This window comes from Ascaphus truei, chromosome 1 (genome assembly GCF_040206685.1).
Source record: "Ascaphus truei isolate aAscTru1 chromosome 1, aAscTru1.hap1, whole genome shotgun sequence".
NCBI classification, from domain to species: domain Eukaryota; kingdom Metazoa; phylum Chordata; class Amphibia; order Anura; family Ascaphidae; genus Ascaphus; species Ascaphus truei.
Window position 1 is genome coordinate 210,874,996 of NC_134483.1, and position 13,250 is coordinate 210,888,245.

The 13,250-nt window shown below is 45.4% G+C and overlaps 1 long non-coding RNA gene across 1 annotated transcript in view; it reads right to left on the minus strand.

Moving 5' to 3' along the window:
• Positions 1-745: 745 nt before the first annotated feature.
• Positions 746-13,250, minus strand: part of LOC142470239 (uncharacterized) — a 43,816-nt gene continuing 31,311 nt past the window's right edge. Inside the window, exons 3-4 of the long non-coding RNA XR_012789251.1 lie at positions 2,139-2,191; positions 746-1,210 (exon numbers count right to left, since the gene is read on the minus strand). This is a non-coding gene — a long non-coding RNA (uncharacterized LOC142470239). The remainder of the gene's footprint in view (positions 1,211-2,138; positions 2,192-13,250) is intronic.

Sequence of the window (13,250 nt, forward strand, 5' to 3'; positions counted from 1 at the left end):
CCACATTTATGTAACCCTTATGGAAAAAATCCCTTATTTCTAGTCATACTACTTGACTGGAACATACTAGGTGAAATATGATTACAAATGGTGTGGGATTTGGAAAATACTATTTTATGATCATAAGGGACCATGGGGCCTATGCAGAAAGCTTTGATAAGTCACTACTCACCACGTTTTCGCCAAAAAAGCTTACTGGTATTCATTAAACTCCAATAAGTCGGCGATAAGAGAGATTTTCACCAATTGTTTTAGTGAGTAAAAATTTTCACCAAGCGCGAGGCGAAAAGCCATTTTTCACCATGTTTTCAAATTAATGCTATTCTAATAGCCCCAAATAGCTTCTCGGGGCTATTCGCCAATCTAGAATTGAGATTCCCTCTCCAAATAGCCTCACCTCAAAAAATTGGTAAGAAGGTGGGGAGAAGCGGTGAGACGGCACTTGGAAAATAAAATGCCGTTTTCTTGCATCGGATTGATGCTGGGAGACTCCGGAGCTGATATTCATTAATATCAGCACCGGAGACCCCTGGCATGAATCAGATGTATGAAAAATGCATTTTCAGGCAACTTCATTACCTCAGCGGCTAACCACTAAGGTAATGAAGGTGTTAACCCCCACCGCTACCCACCTGGTATGCCTAAACAACCATCCTTGTGGCTACTACCCCCTTCACCTACCCCTGCTACCCACAATAAACACAAACACACACAACAGCCCCACCACCCTCCTCCTAGGCCCCCAAAAAACTATTGCAATATCTAATAAACACCAATACACAACCCACCCCCTGTGCTCCCACATAAAACCAATATTTATTTTTTTACACACACGATTAATACCCCAGGATGGTGGGGGTCCCTGGGTGGTTCAGTCGGGTTCAGGCCACACAGTGCACCCAGGGGGGGTGCCCACGGGTGTCTGGTGGCCCTCGTGGGGTCCCCGCTGGCTTCGTTGGCCTCCAAGTGGTCCTTTCAGGTGTCTGTGGGCCCTATCAGGGCCACAACGGTCCCTGCAGGTGTCTGTGGATCCCCGGGCTGTCCCCATGGGTGTCTGTGGGCCCTTGGGTGGTCTCCACGGGTCCCGCACAGCTGTGGGGCCCCCGGTTCCTCCCCACAGGTGTCTGTGGGTCCTCAGGTGGTCCCCGTGGACATCTGTTGGTCCTCAGGTAGTCCCCCTGTGTCCCCGCTGGTCTGCGGTACCATTCCTCTATTTAAAAAATAAACATGGCATACATTTAAATCAATACAGCTCCCCACCCAAACGCATACAGTATAGTAATGGGCAAAATAACTGTTATCCAGATATGGATAATAGATTATTTGTCCATTATTAAATACAACATTAAAGAAGTGTTGTGTGTGACTGCACGCTTGAGGACCTGCAGGGGACCAACAGTGAGTACTTTTATAATTCTTGGAATCCTCTAAGGAAAGGAGAATGGATGAAATCCTCACCTACATCTCCAGGGATTAATTTGTCAATTTATGTGACATTGAACTTGAGAACTGTATCCTCAATTATTATATTTTTCCCTGCATGGTTACCTCTGCATATGTGAATGGATATGAAGGGACATAGCATTTGAGCTCCTACAAAACCTTTTAAATACAACATTAGCCAGGCAGCATAAAAAAAAGTAAATAAAAACTGCTCTACATACCCCTGACAATGTGAAGGGCGTCCTCGTCACCATACTGCAGGGCCATGTCCTCCGATGTCAGCAAGAATACATAAGAAATACAATCTAATGTCCCCTAGCCCCTTAATCACCTTAGTGGTTAATAACCGCTATAATAATTAAGGTGTTAACCCACCCTGCCCCACTACCCACCCAGGAGGCCTAACCACCCACCCCGGACCCACTATACCCACCCTTCACCCATTTATTGGTACAGTGGGTACATCATGCTCATATAATATGGGCATGATTTACCACTATAGCAAGTCCGGGCTCGCTCCAGCAGTCGCTTCAGCATTGACGTTTTGATGGAAACATGTCATTCTCAAAAGAAATATCAATCCAATGTCAATCCAAACAGGGTAGTAAAGGATGACAAAAGACTAATATTCACTACGACATTCAATCAAGCAAGTAGCTTTATTAGATCTACGATCTTGAAACATTGGCACCTACTTAAAAAATTATGATGTGCTATCCGAAGCATGTCATACACCTCCGTTGGTCGCCTGCAAAAGAGGGAGAAATCTGTCTGATAACTTGATACATGCCAATAACAGTTATTATCACGTCCCACATTTTTTGGAGGGTGGTAAACCAGGCAATTTTAGGTGCATGAACTGCTCTGTGTGCAATAGCCATGTCACCAAGGATGTCTTTGGTCACCCCAGTAGTGGCAAAGAGATTAAAATTAAGGACAAAAATCCTTAAATGCCCGTGTGGCCTTATCTATGTCGGACAAACTACTAGAATGCTTAAGATGAGGTTTATTGAATATAAAAGTGTGATACGTAAGGGTACAGATCCCACTATTCTGGTCCAACATTGCCTAGAACACAGACACAATGTATCGTCCCTGAGAGTTATGGAGATCGAGTCCATAGCACCTAGACAAGGGTCACCAGACCGAGAGACTTTGCTAAGGCGTGAAGCCTGTTGGATTCACTCACTACATACCAGCAACGGAGGAGGTTTAAATGAACAACAAAACTTTAAGTGTTTTCTCAACAGGAGGTAGATGTCTCACTTATCGGACTATTGTGAACCTCACCATGGATTCCTGTGACCCTATCTGGACATCATATTGCTCCGTTGGACATTCATAGTGTATCAGTAACAATAGACTATCTCTTAGTATAGCATCCTCTTATTTGAGCATCATGGGTTATTTCCTTTGTATTAGAGATAATTTGAGTTTTGATCAGTCCTCTTTTTAATACACTTTCACTAGAGTGTTTAGCTGATTTCACTTTATTACGTGTTTATTTTCATATTTCACTAATTTTTTTGGTGGGTGTTATCCATATTTAATTAGCTATTTACACTTTTGAATACTGCATGGGTTCTCACCCCCCTCGCTTCCACAGGGTTCCCATGGCGACCAGCTAGCCTATCACACTAAAGCACGGGGAGTCTACTGCCTGGGGCCCTCCTCCTCTGAAATGTCCGACGTCATCACGTCATGCCACGCTGACGCACTGACATCATTATGTGGGTGACAGCGTTACGGAGAATGGCGCTTTCGAGCGCATTGGGGTGAGTACTCAAGGGGTATAAATATCTGTACTAATGTTTATGTCCAGTAGCCCTCTCCTTGAAAAAGGCAGTTATATGCTGCCGAAACATTGGAATATTTGGCGCAATCAATTTGAATGCATAAGACCGTGTGCCTGCTTCCCCTCTCTGTATATGTATACCTTGGGATCTATGGGCCTCCCTGGACCCAGCGAACCGGCAGATAAGTACCCTTCTCGTGCACCATATCACTGAGTGTGTGTATTCCTCTCTATTCCTGTTCATGGATAACCAGGAGGAAACCACTAATGGTAGGTGTGGCAGGACGGCCTGTAGCAGAGGTCAGGGAACAGTCCACACGTGTAGTTTCAGGATAAATGAAAACGTTCAGTGGCTTTATTTCTCCACAGCAACATAACATGCAGGTACACTGTCCCTTTAAGCAAATAAATCCTGCTCCACGTTGGGAGAAAACTGACTAACACAGCAGTCCTAGCTAGCAGGCTAGCTGGCTAAACCATACCCAAACCGTAAGAGTCTTTTTAAGCAGTCATGCAAACAAATGAAAGAAATCTTACTTTGGCTGCAGTAAGTAGTGTGCTGTATCCTTCTGGCTAGCAGCACATCTATGCATGTGCTCTCCTCTGACACCGGCAGCTACTGCTGGTAACAAGATCCTTATCTACCTTGCTGGCTCTCAGGTGTCAGCTTACATCATGATTAGCTAGCTTCCACCTGAGTTAACCCTTATGAGTGCTGGATGAAGCACTCAGACATATGTTTCCCAGGCATAACTGATAGGGGTTGACTTCACCCTGTCACATACCTCCCCTGTTTGTGTGTGGCTAGTGTCCCAAACGGCTGAAGCCCGACCCTCCACTCCTTCTCTTGACAAAAAATCAGCATTTCCATGGTCTTTTCCAGGTCTATGCTGAATATCAAAAGAGAAGGGTTGGAGGGCCATATACCACCTGGTCAACCTTGGATTTGTGTCCTTCATGGTGTTTAACCACTTCAAGGGCGCATGGTCAGTGACCAGGGTGAAGTGTACTCCGGCAACATAATGTCTCAAGGCCTCAATTGCCCATTTTACAGCGAGGCACTCCTTCTCAATAACGGAATACCTCACTTCCCTTGGGAACAGCTTCCGGCTGATGAACAGTATGGGGTGTTCAACACCATCAAATTGCTGAGACAGCACTGCTCCCAGTCCTACCTCTGAGGCATCCGTCTGGATGATGAAGAGCTCTTTAAAATCTGGGCTCCGAAGAGCGGGGCCCTCTGACAGGCACTTTTTTAGCATGTCAAAGGCGTCTTGGCACTCCCAAGACCATTTAACTTGGGTCGGGGCACTCTTTTTTGTCAGATCTGTTAGGGGTGCAGATATTTCTGAAAAATTGGGGATAAACCGCCGGTAATACCCTGCTAACCCCAAAAGGGAGCGGACCTGTGTCTTTGTCTGTGGGGTGGGGATTTCCTTTATGGCGGCCACCTTGCTAGCTAGTGGCCTTACTATCCCTCCCCCAACGGCATAGCCCAAGTACTTTGTAGTGGATTTACCCAGGGCACATTTTTTTGGATTTGCAGTGAGCCCTGCTTCTCTTAAGGACGTTAGGACTGCCCTTAACCTTTTTATATGAGACTGCCAGTCTCTGCTATAGATGACAATGTCATCCAAGTAGGCCGCGGCATATGCCCTATGGGGTCGTAGTACCTTGTCCATTAATCTTTGGAATGTGGCTGGAGCCCCATGTAACCCAAATGGCATAGTGACGAATTGGTATAACCCGAGAGGGGTGGCGCAGGCAGTTTTGCATTTGGATTCTTCCGCTAGAGGTATCTGCCAATATCCTTTCGTGAGATCTAGGGTAGAGATATACTCTGCTTTCCCAAGCAAGTCAAGCAATTCATCCACCCTAGGCATTGGATATGCATCAAATCTGGATACAGCATTTACCTTTCGCAGATCCACGCAAAACCTCACCTTCCCATCTGGTTTAGGGACCAACACTATAGGGCTACACCATTCGCTGTGGGACTCCTCGATCACGCCCAATTCCAACATGTCTATTATCTCCCTCTCTTCCAGGTCTTTTCGGCCCTCTGGCAATCTATAGGGATGGGACCGTACTTTTACGCCAAGTTCTGTCTCAATCCTATGGGACACTAAATTAGTCTGCCCTGGCAGCTCCGAAAAAACATCTGGGAACTGGTCACATAATTCTAGTAGGTCTGACCTTTGTTCCGTTGTTAACTGCCCTCCCATGGGAACCTGATGGTCATTGTACGTACTACCCTTTGGAAGCTGCAGACCCAAATCCGTCTCTCCTTCCCGAGTGTGGATGAACAGCGATCTCATCGTTTTCCAGGGTTTCAGGAGGTTCACGTGGTAGATTTGTTTACCCTTCCTGGACCATGGTTGAGAGATCTCATAGTTCACCTCCCTGGTGCGGCGGAGAACTTGGAAAGGACCCTGCCACTTCGCAAGGAGTTTACTCTCTGATGTCGGTATTAGTAGCATCACTTGGTCCCCAGGTTGGAAGACCCTCAAGCGAGCATTTTGGTTGTACTGCCTCTCTTGACGTTCTTGGGCAGATTTGAGGTTTTCCTTAGCAAACCGACCTATCATGTCTAGGCGGTTTCTAAGGTCTATGACATACTGAAGGGTATTCTTGGAGGGGGAAGGCTCCTCCTCCCAGGATTCCTTCACTAGGTCGAGAATACCCCGAGGTTGGCGTCCATATAGGAGCTCAAACGGGGAGAAGCCTGTGGATGATTGGGGAACTTCTCGTACCGCAAACAACAGGAAAGGGAGAAGTTCATCCCAAGCTCGCTTTTCAGTGTCCACAAACTTCCTAAGCATGGTTTTTAAAGTACGGTTAAACCTCTCTACCAATCCATCAGTCTGAGGATGGTAGACTGAGGTCCGGACGGATTTTACCTCCAATAACTTTAGGACATCCTGCATTAACTTTGCCATGAAATTTGTTCCCTGGTCAGTTAACATTACTTGGGGAAGTCCTACCCTAGAGAACAGTTCTAACAGCCTGTGAGCAACCTGTTTAGCAGTGGCTGATCTCAGAGGGAAGGCCTCAGGATATCTGGTGGCATAATCTACCACAACGAGTATAAATTTATGTCCCTTCGCAGAGGGTTCTAAAGGTCTGACCAGATCTACCCCAATTCTCTCGAATGGGACGGCTACCAAGGGCAGAGGAACCAAGGGAGCCGGCTTCTGTCCTTTTTGGCTAGTTAACTGGCATTCAGGACATGTCTCACATAGTTTCATGATGTCACCATGTATGCCTGGCCAGTAAAACCGAGACGAGATGCTGTCCGTGGTTTTATCTCTGCCCAAATGACCACCCCATGGGAGAGTATGGGCTAGGGTGAACACCGTTTTAATCAACCCTTTAGGGACTAGCATCTGTCGAATGACCTCCCCTGTTTGTGTAACCTTATTCACACGATATAGAATGTCATTCAACAGTTCAAAATGTGGAAACACTTTTACACCCTGTTCATCCATTATCTTGTTGTTGACCTGTACCACCTTCTCATATTGTCTAGCCAGAGCTGGGTCCTCCCTCTGCCTCTGACGGAAGTCAGGAAGATCCAGGTCTGGCAAAATTCCCGTATCTATCTGTTCCCCACCCTGGTCATCCCCGGCCATGACCTGCAGTCCTTTTGGCTGACTAATGTTACCAAGAGTCCCAGCCTTTCTTAACCAGTACTCTTTTTCCGCACGTCTCTGTTTACGTGTCTTTGGGACATGGTGTCTACGGGGAAAAATCTCTGGGGAAAAAGGGAACAAGTCTCCGGGCTTCTCCGGTACCAGAGAAGTAGGCTCCGTAGGAGTAGGGGCCAACAATGTTTCGAGGTAGGGCCAGTCTCGGCCAAGTAGAACAGGAGCAGGTAGCCAGGGAGCAACTCCCACTAGTAGGCTAGCCTCTTGATCCTGGATACGCAGTAGAACGTTCGCCGTCGGGTATCTCTTTGTGTCCCCATGGATACACTCGATATTCCAAGGAGAGTCATAAGATAGTCTATTGCTTGGAATTAGGCCCTCTAGGATCAGGGTTTTTCCAGAGCCCGAGTCCAGCATGGCGTTTACTTTTGTCCCCTCCAGAGATGCTGGGACTAACCACGGATTGTGGTCCCCTCGGAGACAAGCTGTGGCAGTGGTTCTGCCATATGAACAGTCCATCTCATCATCTCCAGAATCCGCAACCTCGGTCGTCAGCGGAAGCTCTCGACGGGGCTCGGTGTTTGGACCTCTCCGCTGTTGGATGGGGTCCTCCCTTCTGGTTGGTGGGGTTATCCTCTCCACCGGGTGGGTGACAGGAGTCCTGGTTCTCGGGTAATACTGTGGGTGGCGGCCTCCCTTGAGTGATCCAGTGGCCTCGGACCCAGGATGGGCGTCTCTGTGGGAGTTGGTAGCAGGAACCCTCCGAGATGGGAAAGGGTGTTCCGATCGGTTTTACTGGATCTCCCGAGCTGGCGGGTTGTAGACCCCTCGATTGTCTGCTCTCCTGCCTCTAGCACCGGAAGCAACTGGTGTTTGCACCGGCCGTTCCCAGCTATCCTGTTGGGTGTCGTCGCCCAGGAAGTTTTCCACCAAGCGGACCGCTGAATCCAGGGAAAATGCAGCGTGTCTTTTTACCCAGGAGCGGGAGGAGGGGGACAGTATCTGTATGAACTGCTCGAGCACAAACTGTTCAAGGATCTCTGCCTTGTCATGTTTTTCCGGTTGTATCCACCTGGTACATAAGTCTACTAAGCGGTGGGCTACGACCCGGGGTCTGTCTCTGTTTGTATATTTGACTGTCCGGAACCACCGTCTGTAGGTCTCTGGAGTGAGGCCTAGGCGATCCAGAATAGCAGCCTTTAGTTGCTGATAGTCCATGGCCTCGTCTGCTGGAAGAGCCTGGTAGGCTGCCTGAGCTTCCCCTATGAGGAGTGGAGCCAGAGTCGTTACCCAGCGATCAACTGTCCAGCCGTGGGCCGGGGCTACCCTTTCAAAAGTGAGGAGAAATGCCTCTGGGTCTTCGTTTGGCTTCATTTTATGCAGCATCACCGGTGGGTTATTTGGAATCCCTGGTCTGCCTGGGGCTGGGCCTTCGGCCAGCAATTGGAGTAGCTTTTCCTCTCGCCGGGCCTGTCGCTCATCTTGCTGGGCCTGTCGCTCAACTTGTTTCTCTGCTAGCTGGAGCTGTTGATCAAGGAACTGAGAAAAAATTGTGTCCATTTTTTTCCCCGTCTGTGTGTGTGTGGCCCTTCAGATACAGGGCCCGTCCAACATCCCACTTCTGACACCACCTGTGGCAGGACGGCCTGTAGCCGAGGTCAGGGAACAGTCCACACGTGTAGTTTCAGGATAAATGAAAACGTTCAGTGGCTTTATTTCTCCACAGCAACATAACATGCGGGTACACTGTCCCTTTAAGCAAATAAATCCTGCTCCACGTTGGGAGAAAACTGACTAACACAGCAGTCCTAGCTAGCAGGCTGGCTGGCTAAACCATACCCAAACCGTAAGAGTCTTTTTAAGCAGTCATGCAAACAAATGAAAGAAATCTTACTTTGGCTGTAGTAAGTAGTGTGCTGTATCCTTCTGGCTAGCAGCACATCTATCCATGTGCTCTCCTCTGACACCGGCAGCTACTGCTGGTAACAAGATCCTTATCTACCTTGCTGGCTCTCAGGTGTCAGCTTACATCATGATTAGCTAGCTTCCTCCTCTTGTCCTTTTTGGAAAGAAATGCACTGTAATTATTCTGCTTCACTGTGCTGGGCTACCCATAACCAGCAGAATCAAATTCAAGCTTCTTTTTCTCAACGACAAAGCTCTCTCTGCACATGCCCTCTCTGTATTAACAATCTAATCCCTAAATTAATTCCCACATGCAGTCTCAGCACACAACCTACTGTATGACTCTCCTAATTGCTTATTATTTCCTCTCAATTCCGCATGCAAGACTTCTTGGTACTGCACAACAACTGTGGAACTCCTTATCCCATAATATCAAACTTTTCCCCACCATTCACACTTTCAAAAGTTCTGTCCAACTGGATTGCATTCTAAGGTAGTTGAATGGACTACCTTAGAATATTTAAAGGGACGTACTCTGCACCTTCTCGACAAGCCATGGTTAATACGAAGCTGAATGACTTTAAAACCCATCTATCCTTTTAGAATGTATGTTTCTCTGATTGTTTTATTATGTTTTGAGTTCGATGTATTTGATGTTTTGTTCTTGTCCTTCATATAAATGTAACCCTCCTTGCCCAGCTCTAAAAAGTTTACATAAAATTGACTATATATATATGGCAGTGGTCAGTGTTTCATACCTGTTTAAGGAGCCGGGTTGGTTCAGGCTGGGCGTGCATATGATGATACAATAACGATAGGCACCAGAACTTTTATAGTATAAAAAGAGGTTTATTCAACATCTGTTTTAACAAGGCTCACCATACAAGGACATACTTTACACTGGACATGTTAACTGGTGACACATCTTAAAGTTACTCTACACTTCTTTGCCTGGTGGCTCTAATTCCTACTCTGGGGGAAGTAATTATGCTCATTTCCCTTTGTATTAATTAGATTGTCAATCTGCGGCATATCGTCAAAAATGCCCAGGGTCAAATGGGCCCTCATGGGTAATACACTCTGCTTTCGGGGATCCGTATCCCATTACTGTGTACTATATACTGTATATAACTATATAGGACATGTTCCTTAACTGAATATAATAAACAGGGACCGGACACTCTTAATATACATAACTATACACAAACATAATTATAGGTCTCATGGTGAGGCCCTCTGCCAGAACTTCAAGGAACCTGTTTCTAGAGCCTTGGATTGAGCGATATCCACCCTTCTATCTCCCTCTGGTGACATCCCTGGTCACAAGACATACAAGGGAGTGGATATCCCTTCTGTCACATGATGGGGAGGGGCAATAACAGAGTGATCCCACCCAATTAACCCATTAATGCTGTTAACCCCTTACATTATTTAGTAGTCCCCACAGGGAAGGATCAGTAAAATATATTGGAGGTCACTATAATATCTCTATCTTGTTCTATACTCCAAGTCTAACCTGTTGTGCCCAAACAGGCAACCAGCTGTGATATATCTATATATATATATAGATATATATCTATATATATATAGATAGATATATATAGATAGCTAGATAGATAGATAGATAGATAGATAGATAGATAGATAGATAGATAGATAGATAGATAGATAGATAGATAGATAGATACACACTGTATACACACATCAAAAGAAATGTTTAAGTTCTAAAACCAGTGGGATAGAAATAGTTACATATTAGATGATGGTTGAAAAAAACCATACTGTATGTCCATCAACCTACTACAGCTCAACCCATATAACGCGATCCGTTACAACGTGAATCCGCTTATAACGCGATGGAAGCGTGGCTCCCAATTTTTGTATTTATGAATACTTTACAACACGATTATTGGTATCTTAATACTTTATTGTACAATGCATACAATTGTGCATTATAACGCGATGTGATTCTTTGGACTCCAAGCACAGCGTTATAAGGGGGTTGAGCTGTATATGTTAAATTTAGATTACAGATGACAGATATTTATTTATAGTATTTTCATCCAGTGGAAGGCAAACAAAAAACCCTAGTGAAACATTATCCAAGGATGTCTCATAAGGGGAAAAATATTTTCCTTCTTGACTTCAAATATGGCAATCAGATTTCTCCCTGGATCAACATACAGCTATAGCGTTTAATTGTTGCATCAATGGCAAGTGCTGTGAAATGTGAAACAATTGTCCAGTTAATTGGGCAAATTTACCACATTAATTGGCCAAAAACAAAACTGAGCAATTTAAATAATCTCTGAATCTACATTAGCCACAGGCCTTTGATAAATGATACAGTAAAGGTAGCATTTTGGGTTTGTCAGTTTGCGTACAGTATTATCAGAGTTTCTGGAACTGAAATTAAAACAATCTCCCAGTGACTCATATGCTCATACAGTCATTGGCATTTTAATTAGAGTAAATCAATTTATTTTTAAGATGCCATGAATTCAGCATGAGGACAGAACAAAGGTTCTTTGCTCATGGAGCTTAAATGTAAATAAAGAGGTCACAGAGTAAACACTGCATTGCATGCTGTTATGAAAAACATATTGTACTATTTAAAAGAATATACAGTATGAATATTGTTTTCGCTTGTGAATAGTGGAATGAAGGATCGAAATTGGCCCTACTGAGCCAAAGAAGGGCATAGTTTGTCATCATACAGTATCTGTCTCTCACTATTGTGCTTTAAACTCTTAGGCCGTGATTATACCAAAAACGCAGGCGGTGTCGCTTAGCGTGATGCTGCGCAGCCAAAAATTTAAGTAAACATACCTATCACGATGTGCGCGCTGCCTGGAACCCCAGCACGGACGACAGGTGAAGAGACAGAGGAAATTGTTCTCTGGAGGCGACGGCCAAGTCATGTGAGCGGTTCAGCCAATGAGGGTGAAACGCTCATGGCCACACCTCCCTGTCTCCTCTGCTTCTCTTCTCTCCTGTCTTCCCTGTATGTTCAAGATGCTGCTCGGCGGCAGCGCAGGGTGACGTCACCAGATTGTGCTGCCGCCCAGCAGCATCTGGTATAATCAAGGCCTTACCAGAGCCTCAGGCATATAAAAGGAAACTTATCAAAATGTGGCGCTCTAAATTATCAGATAATACACAGTGATACTGGTGCAAAAAATATATATGCAAAAAATATATACAGTGATACTTATACAAATGTTTAGGAAGATGCAGCTGTAACCCGGTAGAGATTGCTCGGTCAATCCTCGTGATGTGAAGTATGATGAAGTGTCCGGGAAGCGCAATATGTGAAAAGAAATATAGATCGTAATAGTGCAATATTGTTATGATTATGATCAGAATAAGATGTCTTGGCTCAATATTTAATACTCACAAACGTGAGAAGATATAAGGCACATAAAGGTATCTTTCAGGATGTTGTTTTCACTCAGTGGACAGGAGATGCAGAACTCAATGTTCACCCAAATATGTGGACTCCCGGGGACCTTAATAAAAAATACAACTGGACATAGTGCAGACCGTCTGTACAATTTATAATTGGTAAGTAGAAAAGGGAGTTACACTCACATGGTATCAGTTAAAAGCAAGCATTTATGAAACCTATGAAACCTATGTGGTGAAACGCGTAGAGTGACGTTTTTCTCCTGAGCCGGCCGAAACCCCAGGAAGTGGACGTAGCGGATGACATCACTTCCGGTTGAGTGGAACGCACCGCTGGAACGCACGCCACGAGAGAGGGGCTAGGAGACATCATCCATTCGGCTAGCGAGATCCAGAGAGATCTAAATGCTTGTTTTTAACTGATACCATGTGAGTGTAACTCCCTTTTCTACTTACCAATTATAAATTGTACAGACGGTCTGCACTATGTCCAGTTGTGTTTTTTATTAAGGTCCCCGGGAGTCCACATATTTGGGTGAACATTGAGTTCTGCATCTCCTGTCCACTGAGTGAAAACAACATCCTGAAAGATACCTTTATGTGCCTTATATCTTCTCACGTTTGTGAGTATTAAATATTGAGCCAAGACATCTTATTCTGATCATAATCATAACAATATTGCACTATTACGATTTATATTTCTTTTCACATATTGCGCTTCCCGGACACTTCATCAGAGCCTCAGGCAGCCAAAGGGTTATATTAGTCACACACAAAAAGACCTGTAAACAACATACCAGCAGCTAATAAACCATGTCCCGCAGATACTCATTACCAATCCCTTAATTAGGAGTAGTAACAGGAACAAGGCAGGATCTGCTAATACAGTCTCTCAGGATTCACCGGATGATGGCCCCTGGACCGCCACTACAGGACAAGGGCACCCGCAGCCATCCTAGCTCTTCCCCACCTCCCTAGCGGAGGTGGAGGTATGGTCCACACTCACTCTCCCCCGGAGGGAAGAACCCATGGGAAGGCCCAAATCTCAAGCTCCC